We start from the raw sequence: 20,469 nt of genomic DNA, 5'->3' as shown, positions 1-20,469 counted from the left end.
AAAAGAACTGAAAAAAGGGGCAGTTTTAGATACAAGATAATCACAGAGGTTAATAGTATATTATTATAACTGTGTTGGTTATGCAAAACTGGGGAATGGGTAATAAAAGGATTATCTATCTTTTAAAACAATAAAAAATTCTGGTGTAGACGGTCCCTTTAAGTATAAGCCAGTGTTTAGTGTACAATGAAATCTCTTTAAAACATATTAATAATTGAATGTACATACATTTTCCTTATTCTGCTGTGAAATCCCGCCACATTTATTATCAGAATGTTACCTGGCAACTATAGTTCCAATTTCAAAATGTTTTTAAAATGATTTCAATCAAGAATAATAGATGCAGATTGAGGGCTTGATCACAATCTTGAGCTTATTTTTGGTAGATCATTTCTGAACATTAGCTGGAATTGTCAGTGTGTTTTTCCAGTGATCACAATCGGAAAATGCTTCTGCCATTAAAAAATGGTGATTTTGGGATTATCCATTACATCAAAGGTTGAATAACCTGTATGTTGATTGAATAGTTTACTAATAGTATTTAGTCATGCTAATAGGTGAAATTTGTACAATTAACCTTAATTGATATAGTGGACATGTGTATATGCTGGATTATTGATTTTGATAATAATTATTTAGCATTTACATCTCTTTGGTGATGTTGCTTTCTAATATCATCCAATATGGTGGGAATGATGTCAGAGTGTTCTGTGCATATACAAGAGGAGACCAAGGTTTCATTCTAAAAAACTTTTGAGGTGCTTGGTTATAATTCTAAATGTAATAATAGTCTGTGGGTTTAAGTCCTTTTAGCTGTGTAATTCAACAAGTGAAAAATGGCCATGTAAATGTGTTGAGAATTTGGGTTGTGATCAGTTAACCCCTTAACGACCGAGGACGTGCAGGGTACGTCCTCAAAAAAAAAAGGCAGTTAACGCCTGAGAACGTACCCTGCACGTCCTCGGTGTGGAAAGCAGCTGGAAGCGATCCTGCTCGCTTCCAGCTGCTTTCCGGTTATTGCAGTGATGCCTCGATATGGAGGCATCCTGCAATAACTCTAGATGGCCATCCTATGCAGAGAGAGCCACTCTGTGGCCCTCTCTGCACCGGACATCGATGGCCGGTATCGTTGGTGGGTGGGAGCCGACTTGGGAGGCAGGTGGGCGGCCATCGATGGGCCGGGTAATGTAGAGGGGGGCGGGATCGGGGGCAGGGCCGATGCGGGCGCGCACGGGCACGCGCGCGTGCACGGGGCGGGTGGGAAAGCTACACTACAGAAAATATGAAAGTGTATAAAAGTTTGAAAAATATAAATCGAAGGTAGGAGGGGGTGGGGGGGTTGGTCTTTGGTGGGGCAGGGAGCTACACTACAGAAAAGGGGAAAAATTAAAAAATATGATCAATTTTATTCTAAACTGGGTACTGGCAGACAGCTGCCAGTACCCAAGATGGCGGCCATTAAGACAGAGGGGGAGAGTTAGAGAGCTGTTTGGTAGGGGATCAGTCAGGTTGGGGGCTAAAGGGGGGTCCTACAGAACAGCATATGTAAATATGCCTTTTCTTTAATAAAAAAAAAGCCCAAATATAGCTTTTATTTTAGTACTGGCAGTTTCTGCCAGTACTTAAGATGGCGGGGACAATTGTGGGGTGGGGGAGGGAAGAGAGCTGTTTGGGAGGGATCAGGGGGTCTGATGTTTCAGGTGGGAGGCTAAGCTCTACACTAAAGCTAAAATTAACCCTGCAAGCTCCCTACAAGCTACCTAATTAACCCCTTCACTGCTAGCCATAATACGTGTTATGCGCATTTAGCGGCCTAAGTACCAAAAAGCAACGCCAAAGCCATATATGTCTGCTATTTCTGAACAAAGGGGATCACAGAGAAAAATTTACAACCATTTATGCCATAATTGCACAAGCTGTTTGTAAATAATTTCAGTGAGAAACAAAAAGTTTGTGAAAAAGGGAACTTTTTTTTTTTATTTGATCGCATTTGGCGGTGAAATGGTGGCATGAAATATACCAAAATGTGCCTAGATCAATACTTTGGGTTGTCTGCTACACTAGACTAAAGCTAAAATTAACCCTACAAGCTCCCTACAAGCTCCCTAATTAACCCCTGCACTGCTGGGCATAATACACGTGTGGTGCGCAGCGGCATTTAGCGGCCTTCTAATTACCAAAAAGCAATGCCAAAGCCATATATGTCTGCTATTTCTGAACAAAGGGGATCCCAGAGAAAAATTTACAACCATTTGTGCCATAATTGCAAATGCTGTTTGTAAAGAATTTCAGTGAGAAACCGAAAGTTTGTGAAAAAGTGAACTATTTTTTGTATTTGATCGCATTTGGCGGTGAAATGGTGGCATGAAATATACCAAAATTGGCCTAGATCAATACTTTGGGATGTCTTCTAAAAAAAAATATATACATGTCAAGGGATGTTCAGGGATTCCTGAAAGATATCAGTGTCCCAATGTAACTAGCGCTAATCTTGAATAAAATGGTTTGGAAATAGCAAAGTGCTACTTGTATTTATGGCCCTATAACTTGCAAAAAAAGCAAAGAACATGTAAACATTGGGTATTTCTAAACTCAGGACAAAATTTAGAAAATATTTAGCATGGGTGTTTTTTGGTGGTTGTAGATGTGTAACAGATTTTGGGGGTCAAAGTTAGAAAAAGTGTGTTTTTTCCATTTTTTTCTCATATTTTATAATTTTTTTTATAATAAATTATAAGATATGATGAAAATAATGGTATCTTTGGAAAGTCCATTTAATGGCGAGAAAAACGGTATATAATATGTGTGGGTACAGTAAATGAGCAAGAGGAAAATTACAGCTAAACACAAACACCGCAAAAATGTAAAAATAGCCTTGGTCCCAAACGGACAGAAAATGAAAAAGTGCTGTGGTCATTAAGGGGTTAAACAGAACTGGTATATGTTAAGAATAGGCCAAGTTTTTCAATTAACCGATAATAAAAAAGTGCTGCCGATAAACAATGAATTTGTTTGTGATTGCGTCATCAGTTTGTGATTGGATCAGATTATGATTAACCCCTGAATTAGAAAAATGTACTGAATTAGAAAATTATATCACATTAGAATCTAGTTAAACAGAAACAAATAAATACCTATATAAAAACAGACATATCAGATTCTTTTCAGTAGGTTTTTGCAAATACTTTTCAGAAAGCAATAAAGAGATACGTCTAAAGCAGAAGTATATATATGCCAGATAATTACTTAAATCTGATGACAATGGTTATTATTAAAATTTATTTGTAAAGCACTGCCAAATACAGTAGTGCTAAGGGGGTCTAGCATATTTCAGTACATGCTTAAAGTATTTCATAAAACAATAGAATATAGTTACCAGAGGACATTTCTGCACTCCAGTAATAAAGAAGGCCTGAATTCCAATACTTTTGACAAATACCCAGCAAATAATATTTTTTTAAACCAATTCAATCAATTAGTTCAACCACCAAAATAATAATAATAATAATAATAATAAAAAAAAAAAAAAAGAAAGAAACACACACAATGTATGTTGAATTGAATTTACAGAGCTTGCCAAAGACGTTATGATATCATGGCTAAGACTAAGGCATGACAGTTTAATATTGATGATGAATACTTGAAAGCAGTTTTTTAAAAAAAATAATAGGATATGTGGTACTAAAATGTTTATAGATGTATTCAACTTTCAATTAAAACTAAGTATGCAAAGTACTTTAACACTAAAAACACTCACGCAAACAGCCAAGAAATGCACCTTGATCCAGGCAATAATATATGTTCAACAAGTCAGAAGTAGAGAATTTGAGGGGGAAAAAGAAAACAATTTTTTTTTACTGTAAAGAATAGTGGTGTCTGACAGTTCTGATGCATGGTATAGTGGGTGTTAACGTTGGTCAAACTACATTAGATAAATGGCTTATTGTATTGTATTGTATGGCTGATGAGTGGATATAAAGCCATTGAAAGGCCAAAATGAAATGTGAATGGGCACAGTTCAGTTTAAATATAATTATTTTTTTTTTTTTTGCAATATACTTCCATTAGCAAAAATGCTTCTAGTAAAAAGGTATTGTTTTCAGTGGCATATGCACGTATGCTGTGAGTGCCTTTGCACCAGTATTCAAGCCCAGAGAGCTGGAGGTGAGTATATTGTGTCATATATGCCATTGCTGACTCTGAGAAGGTGTGTTTGAATAATGGTGCACGAGCCCTCATAGCATATATGCATATGCTGCTGAAAAACACTAATACATTTTACCAGAAGCATTTTTCGCAATGGAAGTATATTGCAAAAATACTTCTATTTAAAACTGAAATGCACTTTTTAAATTTGACCTTTCTATACTTTTAATTTGAATTTAACCCCCCCCCCCCCCCCCCCCGAGATAATCCATATGATAAATATGGGAAGGCTATTTAGGTGAATTGGAATATAGGCTTAAATGCAAAATGATTTTACAGCATTTTATTACATTAATATATCTTCTTAATAAATAGTGGTTTACACAAAAGACTATTCACTATACATATTTTCAGAAGTTGTATTATTACACTTTATTATTATTTTGCATCACTTGAAACAGAAGTAAATACAAAGAAAATACAATGAGAATGAATAGTATTATTTCCTTTTATTGCAGCTTTTTATTGAAAATCATCATTTATATGATATATGAAAGGAAATTCTTGCTGTAACTAAATTTAGGACAAACAAAATTCAAATTTGTGTATTAAATGACTATTTTATAATAATCCAGAACCTACATTTACAATTAATACAATTTACTTAGAAAAACACACATGAAACCAGAATGTCATTAAGTCTTAAATTTAGAACATAACTAGAAGTGTAGAATCTGTTATTTTTAGCTAGATGATCTGCTGCATATTTAACGTAGTAAATTCCCCTGGCCCTTTGTGCTTCATGCAATTATATTTTTTCACAAGTGTTAAAACTAATAAAGTAAATGTACCGATTGTGTACAAGTATTCAAATTTCATTTTCATGTACAGATGCATAAAAATGTAATTCATCTTATAAAATATAAAGAAACCCTTCATAAATATAGTTCCAGCTCAGTCAAATGAGAACTGCATATAAATATCATTGTAAGATCCAAGAATCAGTTATTTCATGAAGCATATTATTTACAGTTGGCTAATAGTCCTATTAATTACATATTCCCTGCACACTAATGTATTGAACGCATCAGAAGTATTTGTTATAACAGGTGCTTCTGAGATGATGAATGTCTCTTCTTCTGCACTGTAATATGCTCTTGCTAAATGTAGAAAGCATAAACTATTACACAAGTAAACAAATTGGCTTTCAGGGGATAGTATAGTCGAAATTAAAAACTTTCATGATTCAGATAGAAACTGCAATTTTAAGCAACTTTCTAATTTACTCATATTATCACATTTTCTTTGTTCTCTTGGTATCTTTATTTTAAAAAGCTAAAATATAAGTTTAGAAGCCGGACCATTTTTGGTTCAGTACCTGGTATTGCTTGCTGATTGGTGTCTAAATGTAGCCATCAAATCAGAAAGCTCTACCCTGTTGTTGAACAAAAAATGGGCCATCTCCTAAGCTTACCTTCCAACTTTTAAATAATTTTAAATAAAGATACCAAGAAAATGAAGAAAAATTGATGATAGGAGTAAATTAGAAGGTTGGTTAAAATTGCATGCTCTATCTGAATCATGAAAGCTTATTTTTGACTCGACTATGGGGCCAATTTACCAAAAGTCTGATGGACATGATCCACACAGCGGATCATGTCCGCCCGACATCGCTGAATGCTGTCGGCATTTAACATTGCACAAGCAGTTCTGGTGAACTATCGTGTGAGATAGTGGGTGATGGTAGTGCGCTTAGTGTAGGGTATTAAACACCTTAACTAAATAGCAGATCCTTCAAGCTACTATAGTGAAAAATTGACAAGTGTGAGAGGGAAAGTAAGGGCGCTAGGAAAGCTAAAAATACCACTGAAAGCTAAGAGATAAATGTATAATGACCAAGGACTTCTAATAGATTAATAATGTATTTAATGTGCCATAAAGGATGACAAAGAAACAAAATTACAAAATTAAAAGGGACGTCTCCCAAAAAATTGCATAATAAAAAATCAGTATAAAATTATTATAAATAAAGACTGTATTCCAGTTAAACGTTGGATACTATGTACATATAAAAGTTCATTCCTTAGGACCTTGCCAATTGCGAGATACAATGTCTATATCTAAAGTCAGATGTCAGATATACAGATAATCTTGATTGCTGTTCTATGTAATATTCCCACAATAGAAAATCTTTATTTCATCTGTATTTTGGTAGGCTAAAAAGTTAAAACGTCTTTATTTTAAAATGCTTAACGGCAACTTTACCAAAGGCCGGTCTCTGTCAGGCAACTCTGTGTGTGCTCCACGAGAATCCGGCGTCTGACGTCACAGTTTCCACCTCGAGGGCTCGCCTCTGATCAGCCAATTGGAACCTCCGTGGGTCCCTGTCTGTCGGTCTGTTGTTATCCGGTCCGATTCTTGATAAAGCTCTGAAAGGAGTGAAATGCGTAGAAAACCAGCACCACATAACACAATCTAAGGATTAACTACCTTTGTACTACCTTTGTACAGAAGAATTATCAACCCGGGTTGTACTGCATTATTTTTATCCCCTGGCGGATATCCATAAAAAAGAGGTGGCGTGCACAGCAGCACTAAGAGCAACCTCCAACTATAAGCAAACTACTAAGAATTGGACCGGATAACAACAGACTGACAGACAGGGACCCACGGAGGTTCCAATTGGCTGATCAGAGGCGAGCCCTCGAGGTGGAAACCGTGACGTCAGACGCCGGATTCTCGTGGAGCACACACGGAGTTGCCTGACAGAGACCGGCCTTTGGTAAAGTTGCCGTTAAGCATTTTAAAATAAAAAGACGTTTTAACTTTTTAGCCTACCAAAATACAGATGAAATAAAGATTTTCTATTGTGGGAATATTACATAGAACAGCAATCAAGATTATCTGTATATCTGACATCTGACTTTAGATATAGACATTGTATCTCGCAATTGGCAAGGTCCTAAGGAATGAACTTTTATATGTACATAGTATCCAACGTTTAACTGGAATACAGTCTTTATTTATAATAATTTTATACTGATTTTTTATTATGCAATTTTTTGGGAGACGTCCCTTTTAATTTTGTAATTTTGTTTCTTTGACATCTTTTATGGCACATTAAATACTTTATTAATCTATTAGAAGTCCTTGGTCATTATACATTTATCTCTTAGCTTTCAGTGGTATTTTTAGCTTTCCTAGCGCCCTTACTTTCCCTCTCACACTTGTCAGTTCTGGTGAACTGCTTGTGCAATGCCGCCCCCTGCAGATTTGTTGATTGCTTTCTGTCGCCTCAGAGGTGGCAGACTAGATAAGGAGCAGCAGTCTAAACTTCTGTATCCGGCGAGTCTGAAGGCTCGCACAGAAACAGGGGTATTCAGGGCTATTCGGCCCTTGATAATCGGCCCCTAAAGATGAATTAAGCAATCATTTTCTATGTGTTATCTGTAATATTGTAACATTGATAAAAGGTTTGGTGTATATAACTTCATGTACAGTAAAACACACACACACATTTTAAAGGGAAATTTGAGGAACATAAAAGGCATGCTCAACAGACCGATGCCACAACATGCATATAAAATACAGTGCATTCTGTTTCACACCAATCTACACTCCATATCCCATAATGACAATGATAGATTATTTTTTTTATAACTTTGCAAATGTATTACAAAGAAAAAAAAAAAAAAAAAACCCTGCAATATCAAATTGACATAAGTGATCAGATCCTTCGCAATGACACTTGAAATTTACCCCAGGTGTAGGGACTGGGGGACTGCTCAGGGTTGAGGAAAAGCTGAACTCAACAAAACACAAGCTATCCTTAAAGGGACATGAAACCCAACATTTTTCTTTCATGGTTCAGATTAAGAATACCATTTTAGACAACATTCCAATTTACTTCATTATTTAGATAACCTTTGTTGAAGAAATAGCAATAAACATGGGGGAGCCAATCACATGAGGAATCTATGTGCAGCCACCAATCAGCAGCTACTAAGCCTATCTAGATATGCTTTTCAACAAATGATATCAAGAGAATGAAGCAAATTAGATATAAGAAGCAAATTAGAAAGTTGTTTAAAATTGTATTCTTTATCTGAATAATGAAAGACAAATTTTTGGTTTCATGTCACTTTAATAAAAACCTGGTCCAGAGTACTCTGGTCCAGGATCTCAGACTGGGCCAAATATTCACCTTCCAACAGGACAATGACCTTAAGCACACGGCCAAGACAACCTGACAGAGCTTGAGAGGATCTGCAGAGAAGAATGGCAGAAAATTCCCAAATCCAGGTAGAAAGCTTGTTGCCTCATACTGAAAAAGACTCGAGGCTGTAATTACTGCCAAAGGTGCTTCAACTTAGTACTGGGTTAAGAGTCTGAATACTTATGTCAATGTGATTTTTCAGTTTTTTATTTTGTTAATAAATTTGCAAAGTTATCAAAAATGTGTTTTTTGCTTTGCCATTATAGGGTATGCAGTGTAAATGAATGTGGAAAAAAAAAAAAATTAAACCGTTTTAGCATTCGGCTGCGAAATAACAAAATGGGAAAATTTTGAAGGGATCTGAATACTTTCTGAATGCACTGTAGCTTGTGTAGTGAGAACAGTGTTTAATAAAACAATCAGATGTATAATATATACACCAAGCCTATATTACATTGTATATGAAATGAGAGTGTACTTTGTTACAAAATGTTGTACTTTACAGATCATTTGTAAAAGATGCAAAAAACACAATTTATGCTTACCTGATAAATTTATTTCTCTTGTGGTGTATCCAGTCCACGGATCATCCATTACTTGTGGGATATTCTCCTTCACAACAGGAAGTTGCAAGAGGACACCCACAGCAGAGCTGCTATATAGCTCCTCCCCTAACTGCCATATCCAGTCATTCGACCGAAACAAGCCGAGAAAGGAGAAACCATAGGGTGTAGTGGTGACTGTAGTTTAATCTAAAATTTTGACCTGCCTTAAAATGACAGGGCGGGCCGTGGACTGGATACACCACAAGAGAAATACATTTATCAGGTAAGCATAAATTGTGTTTTCTCTTGTAAGGTGTATCCAGTCCACGGATCATCCATTACTTGTGGGATACCAATACCAAAGGGAGGGACAAGGCAGGTACTTAAAGGGCCACTGTAAGTAAATATTTTCTATGCCTGTTACTAACTAACTACCCCAAATACGCTTTTTATCAATAGCATTTCATTAACATATCTCTACCGTATATCAGAAATCTTGTCTGCAAATTTAATTGTTTTCCAAACCCACTCCGTGGGTATCCTTTTCTCTGTACCAATTCGTTTACAATACCTAGGTTTCAAAATGGCGCTTTAAACACAAAGTTATTGGTTTAAGTATTTTGAACATGCAGTGCTGAAAATAGTGGGCAGGATAACGTGACATCATCTGCGAATAAAATATATAACTTTTAGAACGTTATGAAACTTTGTTTTGGAGAAAATATAGGTCAGTAGGTTTTAATTAATGTTTATTAAATTTAATATGTTAGTTGTTTAGCTTAAAAATTATAACAGAAAGTAATCCTTTAAACGGAAGGTACCACTGCCTGTAAAACCTTTCTCCCAAAAATAGCCTCCGAAGAAGCAAAAGTATCAAATTTGTAGAATTTGGAAAAAGTATGAAGCGAAGACCAAGTCGCCGCCTTGCAAATCTGTTCAACAGAAGCCTCATTTTTAAAGGCCCAAGTGGAAGCCACAGCTCTAGTAGAATGAGCTGTAATCCCTTCAGGAGGCTGCTGTCCAGCATTCTCATAGGCTAAGTGGATTATGCTTCTTAGCCAAAAAGAAAGAGAGGTTGCCGAAGCCTTTTGACCTCTTCTCTGTCGAGAGTAAACAACAAACAAAGCACATGTTTGACGAAAATCTTTAGTAGCTTGTAAGTAAAACTTTAAAGCACGAACCACGTCCAGATTATGTAAAAGACGTTCCTTCTTTGAAGAAGGATTAGGACACAATGATGGAACAACAATCTCTTGATTGATATTCTTAGTAGATACCACCTTAGGCTAAAACCCAGGTTTTGTACGCAGAACTACCTTATCTGCATGGAAGATCAGATAAGGAGAATCACATTGTAAAGCAGATAACTCGGAGACTCTACGAGCTGAGGAAATAGCCATCAAAAAAATAACTTTCCAAGATAAAAGCTTGATATCTATGGAATGAAGAGGTTCAAACGGAACCCCTTGAAGAACTTTAAGAACCAAGTTTAAGCTCCATGGGGGAGCAACAGGTTTAAACACAGGCTTGATTCTAACCAACGCCTGACAAAACGCCTGAACGTCTGGAACATCCGCCAGACACTTGTGCAAAAGAATAGACAGTGCAGAGATCTGTCCCTTCAAAGAACTAGCTGATAATCCTTTCTCCAAACCCTCTTGGAGAAAAGATAATATCCTGGGAATCCTAACCTTACTCCATGAGTAACTCTTGGATTCACACCAATAAAGATATTTACGCCATATCTTATGGTATATTTTCCTGGTAACAAGCTTTCGTGCCTGTATTAAGGTATCAATGACAGACTCGGAGAAGCCACGCTTTGATAAAATCAAGCATTCAATCTCCATGCAGTCAGTCTCAGAGAAATTAGATTTGGATGATTGAAAGGACCTTGAAGTAGAAGGTCTCGTCTCAAAGGCAGAGTCCAAGGTGCAAAGGATGACATGTCCACTAGGTCTACATACCAGGTCCTGCGTGGCCACGCAGGCGCTATCAAAATCACTGATGCTCTCTCCTGCTTGATTTTGGCAATCAGTCAAGGGAGCAGAGGAAACGGTGGAAACACGTAAGCCAGGTTGAAAGACCAAGGCGCTGTTAGAGCATCTATCAGCGTCGCTTCCGGGTCCCTGGACCTGGATCCGTAATAAGGAAGCTTGGCGTTCTGGCGAGACGCCATGAGATCCAGTTCTGGTTTGCCCCAACGATGAATCAATTGAGCAAACACCTCCGGATGGAGTTCCCACTCCCCCGGATGAAAAGTCTGACAACTGAAAACCAGATGAAAACCCGCCTCCCAGTTCTCTACACCTGGGATATGGATCGCTGATAGGTAGCAAGAGTGTTTCTCTGCCCAGCGAATTATTTTGGAGACTTCTAACATCGCTAAGGAACTCCTTGTTCCCCCTTGATGGTTGATGTAAGCCACAGTCGTGATGTTGTCCGACTGAAATCTGATGAACCTCAGGGTTGTTAACTGAGGCCAAGCCTGAAGAGCATTGAATATTGCCCTCAATTCCAGAATATTTATTGGTAGGAGTTTCTCCTCCTGAGTCCACGATCCCTGAGCCTTCAGGGAGTTCCAGACTGCACCCCAACCTAGAAGGCTGGCATCTGTCATTACAATTGTCCAATCTGGCCTGCGAAAGGTCATACCTTTGGACAGATGGACCCGAGATAGCCACCAGAGAAGAGAATCTCTGGTCTCTTGATCCAGATTTAGTAGAGGGGACAAATCTGTGTAATCCCCATTCCACTGACTGAGCATGCATAGTTGCAGCGGTCTGAGATGTAGGCGCGCAAACAGAACTATGTCCATTGCCGCTACCATTAAGCCGATTACCTCCATGCACTGAGCCACCGAAGGGCACGGAATAGAATGGAGAACACGGCAAGAATTTAGAAGTTTTGATAACCTGGACTCCGTCAGGTAAATTTTCATTTCTACAGAATCTATCAGAGTCCCTAGGAAGGAGACTCTTGTGAGTGGGGACAGAGAACTCTTTTCCTTGTTCACTTTCCACCCGTGCGACTTCAGAAATGCCAGAACTATGTCCGTATGGGACTTGGCAATTTGGAAATTTGACGCCTGTATCAGGATGTCGTCTAGATAAGGGGCCACTACTATGCCCCGCGGCCTTAGGACCGCCAGAAGCGACCCCAGAACCTTTGTAAAAATTCTTGGGGCTGTAGCTAACCCGAAGGGAAGAGCCACAAACTGGTAATGCCTGTCCAGAAAGGCAAACCTTAGGAACCGATGATGATCTTTGTGTATCGAAATGTGAAGGTAAGCATCCTTTAGATCCACCGTAGTCATATATTGACCCTCCTGGATCATAGGTAGGATGGTCCGAATAGTTTCCATTTTGAATGATGGAACTCTGAGGAATTTGTTTAAGATCTTTAGATCCAAGATTGGTCCGAAGGTTCCCTCTTTTTTGGGAACCACAAACAGATTTGAGTAAAATCCCTGTCCCTGTTCCTCCTTTGGAACTGGATGGATCACTCCCATAACTAGGAGGTCTTGCACACAGTGTAAGAATGCCTCTCTCTTTATCTGGTTGACAGATAATCGTGAAAGGTGAAATCTCCCTTGTGGAGGAGAAGCCTTGAAGTCCAGAAGATACCCCTGAGATATAATCTCCAACACCCAGGGATCCTGAACATCTCTTGCCCACGCCTGGGCGAAGAGAGAAAGTCTGCCCCCTACTAGATCCGTTACCGGATAGGGGGCCATTCCTTCATGCTGTCTTAGAGGCAGCAGCAGGCTTTTTGGCCTGCTTGCCTTTGTTCCAGGACTGGTTAGGTTTCCAGGCCGTCTTGGACTGAGCAAAAGTTCCCTCTTGTTTTGTAGCAGAGGAAGTTGATGCTGCAATTGCCTTGAAGTTTCGAAAGGCATGAAAATTAGACTGTTTGGCCCTTGATTTGGACCTGTCCTGAGGAAGGGCATGACCTTTACCTCCAGTAATGTCAGCAATAATTTCCTTCAAACCAGGCCCGAATAGGGTCTGCCCCTTGAAGGGAATGTTAAGTAGTTTAGACTTTGAAGTCACGTCAGCTGACCAAGATTTGAGCCATAGCGCCCTACGCGCCTGGATGGCAAATCCAGAATTCTTAGCCGTTAGTTTAGTCAAATGAACAATGGCATCAGAAACAAAAGAATTAGCTAGCTTAAGTGCCCTAAGCTAGTTAAGTATGTCCTCCAATGGAGTCGTTGTCTGTAAAGCCTCTTTCAGAGACTCAAACCAGAACGCCGCAGCAGCAGTGACAGGAGCAATGTATGCAAGGGGCTGCAGGATAAAACCTTGTTGAATAAACATTTTCTTAAGGTAACCCTCTAATTTTTTATCCATAGGATCTGAAAAAGCACAACTGTCCTCGACAGGGATAGTAGTATGCTTTGCTAAAGTAGAAACTGCTCCCTCCAACTTAGGGACCGTTTGCCATAAGTCCCGTGTGGTGGCGTCTATGGGAAACATTTTTCTAAAAATAGGAGGGGGGAAAAACGGCACACCGGGTCTATCCCACTCTTTATTAATAATTTCTGTAAACCTTTTAGGTATTGGAAAAACCTCAGTACACACCGGAACTGCAAAGTATTTATCCAGTCTACACAATTTCTCTGGCACTGCAATTGTGTCACAGTCATTCAGAGCAGCTAAAACCTCCCTAAGCAAAACACGGAGGTTCTCAAGCTTAAATTTAAAAGTAGAAATATCAGAATCAGGTTTCCCTGAGTCAGAGATATCACCCACAGACTGAAGCTCTCCTTCCACAGCTTCTGCATATTGTGAGGCCGTATCAGACATGGCACTTAAAGCGTCTGTATGCTCTGTATTACGCCTAACACCAGAGCTATCACGCTTTCCTCTAAATTCAGGTAGTCTGGCTAATACCGCTGACAGTGTATTATCCATGACTGCCGCCATGTCTTGTAAAGTAATCGCTATGGGCGTCCTTGATGTACTTGGCGCCATTTGAGCGAGAGTTCCTTGAGCAGGAGTCAAAGGGTCTGACACATGGGGAGAGTTAGTCGGCATAACTTCCCCCTCGTCAGAATCCTCTGGTGATAAATTTTTTAAAGACAAAAGCTGATCTTTATTGTTTAAAGTGAAATCAATACATTTAGTACACATTCTCATATGGGTTTCCACCATGGCATTTAAACATAATGAACAAGGAGTTTCCTCTATGTCAGACATGTTTATACAGACTAGCAATGAGACTAGCAAGCTTGGAAAACACTTTAAATCAAGTTAACAAGCAAATATAAAAAACGGTACTGTGCCTTTAAGAGAAATAAATTTTGTCAAAATTTGAAAAACAGTGAAAAAAGGCAGTAAATCAAACAAAATTTTTACAGTGTATGTAATAGGTTAGCAGAGCATTGCACCCACTTGCAAATGGATGATTAACCCCTTAATGCAAAAAACAGATAAAAAAAACAAAATAAACGTTTTTTAAACAGTCACAACAACTGCCACAGCTCAGCTGTGGCCCTACCTTCCTCAATAAATGACTTTTGAAGCCTTTAGAGCCCTTCAGGGATGTCCTATAGCATGCAGGGGACTGCTGAGGGAAGCTGAATGTCTCTGTCTGTAATTTTAACTGCGCAAAAAAGCGCTAAAATAGGCCCCTCCCACTCATACTACAACAGTGGAAAGCCTCAGGAAAAATCAAGCCAGCCATGTGGAAAAAACTAGGCCCCAATAAGTTTTATCACCAAAGCATATATAAAAACGATTAAACATTCCAGCAAACGTTTTATATTGCCATATTATCAGAGTATATATCTCTGGTAGTAAGCCTGATACAAGTCGCTATTAAATCACTGTTTTTAGGCTTAACTTACATTAATCAGGTACCAGCAGCATTTTCTAGTCACTAGAAAAACTTAAAACTGCACATACCTCAATAGCAGGATAACCTGCACGCCATTCTCCCTCTGAAGTTACCTCACTCCTCAGACATATGTGAGAACAGCAGTGGATCTTAGTTACAAGCTGCTAAGATCATAGAAAACGCAGGCAGATTCTTCTTCTAAATACTGCCTGAGATAAAATAGTACAACTCCGGTACTATTTGAAAATAACAAACTTTTGATTGAAGAAAAAACTAACTATATTTTACCACTCTCCTCTTACTACCTCCATCTTTGTTGAGAGTTGCAAGAGAATGACTGGGTATGGCAGTTAGGGGAGGAGCTATATAGCAGCTCTGCTGTGGGTGTCCTCTTGCAACTTCCTGTTGGGAAGGAGAATATCCCACAAGTAATGGATGATCTGTGGACTGGATACACCTTACAAGAGAAATGTAGCTAGTGAAATTACTGTTAGCCTCAAGTCACGTTAGATGTCTAACTGTACCTTTAAAACTAATAGGTTGGATACTAATCAATGCACATGCCTTGAATCTTATTTATAGGGTCAGTAAAGTAAAAAACAGATAGAGAATGCACTTTTAAACAACTTTTTTATGTATTTCTATTTTCTCATTTGCTTTGTTCTCCTATCCTTTACTGAACAAGCATAACTAGGTTTTCCAAAGAGCACCAATGCACTTCTGGGATCTAACTGCTGATTGGTGACTGCACATATATGCCTCTTGTCATTGGCTCATCAGATGTGTTCAGCTAGCTCCCAGAAGTGCACTGCTGCTCCTTAGACAAAGGATACCAACAGAAAGGTGCAATTTTAATAATAGAAGTAAATTGGAAAATGGTTTTCTTTATCTGAATCATGAAAGAAATGTTGGCTCTCATATCCCTTTAATACAAAAAAAAAGAAAAAGATTAATTCACAGTAAAACAAACAATTAAAAGTAGGTTGATTCAATCTCCTCCCACCTTCATCACTCTCCTTGAGTCTGATAAAAAAAACGACTTTACAAATTTGGAACACTTTGTATAGCATACTTCAGTATAAAGTTTGTGTAACGGTAGTGGACTATGACAGACCTAAGTAAAGCAACTAGGTATCCGATTGCTGGGCAGCCCCTCATGACCTCAGAGCAAAGGTATAATGATCCTGCTTGTCTGGTAAACTGGAGGTATAACAGGAGTGTAATTCTACTGGACAGATAGTAAATCTGTACAAATTAACCTCAGCACAGTACACCTGCCGTCAGGTACTTCTTGATCTTGGGTTAATACAGTGAACATATAAGGTGCAGGGAAGAAAAAAGAGCAAAACAACAGATATAATTATACATTGTCTGTGTATTTGTTTAATTAGCAGTTGGTTCTCACTAGATCCAGGTCAAGAAAAAAAAAATCTACTTTGAACTTTCTAAAATAACTGCAGCCTATTCTTTGTTACATTTTAGTGTTCAATGAGTGCTGCTCGTCTCAGGCTTGGTAAGAGTTATGGATATCCCTTGCACATACACATTTCATGGCTTCTATTTTCAATTCTAAAGTGATTTTAATAAATTCTCACTTGCAGAACTCTTTTGTAAAGTTAATGTGCTCCTAGAGGGAATAACACAAGATTTAATCAAAATCATTGAAAATGAATGCCGTGCAACGAAGGCGCACACTCCCTTACAAAAGTCAAAATTATACTTGCATGATTCAGATAGACTACACACTTTAATTTACTTCTATTATCAAATGTACGTTCTTGTCTTGGCATCCTTTGTTGCTAGCATTGCTAGCGATTGGTGGCTAACTGGCTACACACATTCTCTTGTCATTGGCTCACTGGATGTGTTCAGCTAGCTCCCAATATTCTGGAGCTTACTTTAACTATATTTTTAACCTATTTGCAAAGGTTAACAAACAGTGCAATCACAACATGTTCTAATGCATTAAACCATTTTCATTTTGCATTTTTATTTTTCAATTGACCTTAAGGTGATATTCTACAGACAGACTAATGCATTTATCCTACATCATCTCAAGTCCCATTTATGGAGGGAGGTACAATGCAGCTCTTTAGGTCTGTAATGTGATCTTCCACTTTTCTAAGATTAATAATGAACGTGCCTAATTCAAGGAAGAATTTTGTTCCTCGCTTAATGAGAGAGGGAATTTTTTATTTATTTATATATAGAAAAGCTGCACAGCACTCTGTTTTCTTTACTGATTTATTTTCAAGCTACAAACATAGGCGACGTTTCGGGCTGTGCCCTTTCTCAAGCCATGTATACATACATATATACATACACACGTACACACACAGTGTGAGCCACGATTCAAAAAAAGTGAACAGCCCTGCTTTAACAAATGTCTAGATACTATTTGAGATAAATGTATTTGATACTGTGAATAATCTAATTTTAACCGTGAAATAATATTGAAAATACAAAAAGTTATAAATCTATTCAACCAGGGCAAGAAATCTCTAGCAATATTAAACATGCAAAAGCAAGTACTCCAGATATCCACTTTGCATTTAATTAGTATAAGCTTCCAGGAGAAGAGGAGATCTATGTAAGATTTGTTTTATTAATTTATAGTACCTATAGTATATGCCCTCTAAAGTATTTACCAAGAAGTTGAGCGACAAATGATTTATTAGAGCTATATAAATATAAATACTCATTGGCACTGCACATTAGAGGCTGCAGTAGAAAATAACACAGAAAATAAGATGATGTCACCCAGTGGAGAAAGAGAGAACTGGAAATGCAGTGCAGCGTTCTTCACCGTTTCTAACCAAACCCTCCTGAATTTACAAAGCAAATATTCCCATCACCTACAAAGGAATATTTTCTTAACACTATGCCTTTTACTATGTTTAAACGTTGAACATCTACATCCAATGCAAACTTTTTTCTTTTTACATATCTTAATATGTTTAAACATTATTTTACTTAGAAATGGAATAATATACATAAAATATCTTCAATCCAACTAAAACATTTTTTGGGTTGCTTTCGTATTACAAAGTTTCCAAAAAATTATTTGCGCTAGTGTTAACCCGAATAGCCCAAACCCCCCCCCAAAATCCTTCAGTTTTCACGTGCGCATGTATCAATAGAGAAAAACAAAAGTGGAAAAAACCCTAACACCCGGGATTGCGCAAATGCCTTTTCATATTCCCCATAGAAGTCCATAGGGGGAAAAAATTGTTGGGGGAAAAAAACACCCATTGCGCAAATAACATAGCATATTCGCATATGTGAAATATTTACAGTAAATACATAGTTACATTTTTTATTAAATATGAATATTGCACAAATATGTTTTATCATGTTTTTATCTGCTTAATGGCAAAGGGCTATAATACACACACACACACACACACACACACACTATATATATATATATACACACATACATATACACACACACACACATATATATATGTATATATACGTATATATTAATGTTTTTATAAATGACTGTAAATACATATAGACAAATACATCTTTAGCAATGTATATGTATGTATCTCAATGTTAAAGCCCTTTACCCACCTTTGTTTTTCTAACAAACACCTGAGATCTCATATCTTGGAGCCCTTATAACTTTTGTGCAATATTTTTTTTAAATAGTTTTTATTAGACAGTGTTAATATGAGTGTAACTCTACTTTATGTATTTTTAAAATGTTTTGTTCAACTTTTTTGTTTCAGAAAACAGTTAACCACAGCTCTGAGATTGTGGTAAGGATTGAAGCGTAAATAGCGATTGCATTAGAGCAATCGCGATTTCACCCCATTTGTAATGTCAGCGAAAAGGAAATTGCTCGCAAAAACAGTTTGCGCCTCACTTATCTAGCCCTAAATAACATAAAGGAAATTACCTCTTATATATGTAGAGCATTGTAAATATGTAGAGGAATAGTGTCATAGTCAACTGCTCTAATGAGTTATGCATTTTTATTTTGGCATTAATACTGGTCTGTAACTATATATTTTACCCGCGCAACAGAATCAAAGAGTTAAAGTCCGGTTGTTGAGGCAATAAAGGAGTGGCAAACCCATGTAACTACCAATCACTGGGTGTGTCTGGCTCAGGAGCCGCAAAGCACTGGACTTGTGATATTCTAATGCACAAACTACAGTCTGTAATTTGTTAGCACATGTAGCTTTTGCATTTCTGACCCTAGATAACTAGGAAAAGGGGATAAAAACATAAGTAAAGCCCCTCTCAGTACACAGTTGGTTAAAGTGAAGGTAAAGTTACATGGTTTACCACACATCCAGGCATTGTATGACATTAACATATCCAGATTGCTATATTATTTTTTTTATAAAAATATTATTAACAGTTTTATTCTTATTGTTATAATTCCTACCGTTATCTAGCACGCTCCGCCCACCTTCCACTTCCTATCTCTCTTAGTGAGTTTATGTATAGAGCGGTCCCAACCACTCTATACGTAGCTGCAATGCGCGTTCACAAGCACCGAGCGCATTGCCCCTCCAATGGCAATTCAGCTATTCATTACCGTTTCATCATATTGAAAATTCTCAATCATACAAAGTTATTTTTGTTCATGGATAAAACGATTGATAACATTATTGTGTTATCAATCCGTTTTATCCATGAACAAAAATAGCTTTGTCTGAGAATTTTCAATATGATGAAACTGTAATGAATAGCATTCTAAGTGTAAGGCATTGCGATAACTTCAGCACTCGGCAGCACTCACTCAGGCAGACTACATCGCCGAGGCTCTGCTCTTCCGTGCACACGCTGAGGGAGTCTCCTAGCACTGAACATGAATACCGCGCAGTCCTCAGACACCCGTGCTGCTCAGGCACTGGCAAGCTTGTCCAATCAGTGCGCTGAAAAATTGACGTATCCGGGTAGGCGCATGCGCGCATCGGGAACGCGCAACTTGAGGCATAAAAAATGTCACGCATGCGCAAATCGATCTATACTCTAATGACATAGCTGCCCGGCCTCCTAACGGCCAGAAAGTCAATTGGGAGATCACACAACGTGATCAGGACCTAAAAAAAAACAAAAAAAAAAACGGGTTGAATTGTAACTTGTAAAAAATTATATTTCATTGCTGATAAAATGTATTTAGAACAAACTTTCAAAAAAATCATGAATTAAACTACTATTGATTTTACATTAACTATTTAACTAAGTATAGTGAAGCATGTAACTTTACCTTCACTTTAATGGTGAGTTTGTGTAAACAGCCACTCCCAAGTGGAACTTTACCTATGCATTTAACTATTTTTCAGGGATTAAACATATAGGCCTAGATTATAAGTGGAGGACAATTGTTAATGCACGGCTTGTTATTTTGTGCAGTCAATAAGGCTCCATTAAGTAATTACAAGTTGTAATAAAGAAGTTTAGCATGCCCTTTGCATATATAAATGTGAATTAGATTTTTAATGGATAGCACAAAATCATAGTAGTGTGCTCACTTGTATTATACGTTACCAGATACGCTTTGCACACTCCATTCTTTTGAAAACCTGATATTAGCTTTTATCACTTGCTATTCTGCACTCAAATGCATCTTAAAATGCTATAGAAATAAATGGAAATCTCCACCACTTTGGCAGAAGTGTTGTGCTTGATTGGCTTTGCACAGTCACATTATCCAAGATAAATCACCTTAGTGTGGTCCTTCATAGAAATCTATTACCT

Source organism: Bombina bombina, chromosome 5 (genome assembly GCF_027579735.1).
Source record: "Bombina bombina isolate aBomBom1 chromosome 5, aBomBom1.pri, whole genome shotgun sequence".
NCBI lineage: Eukaryota > Metazoa > Chordata > Amphibia > Anura > Bombinatoridae > Bombina > Bombina bombina.
The sequence above is the reverse complement of the archived record's forward strand: the minus strand, read 5'-3'. Positions refer to the sequence as shown.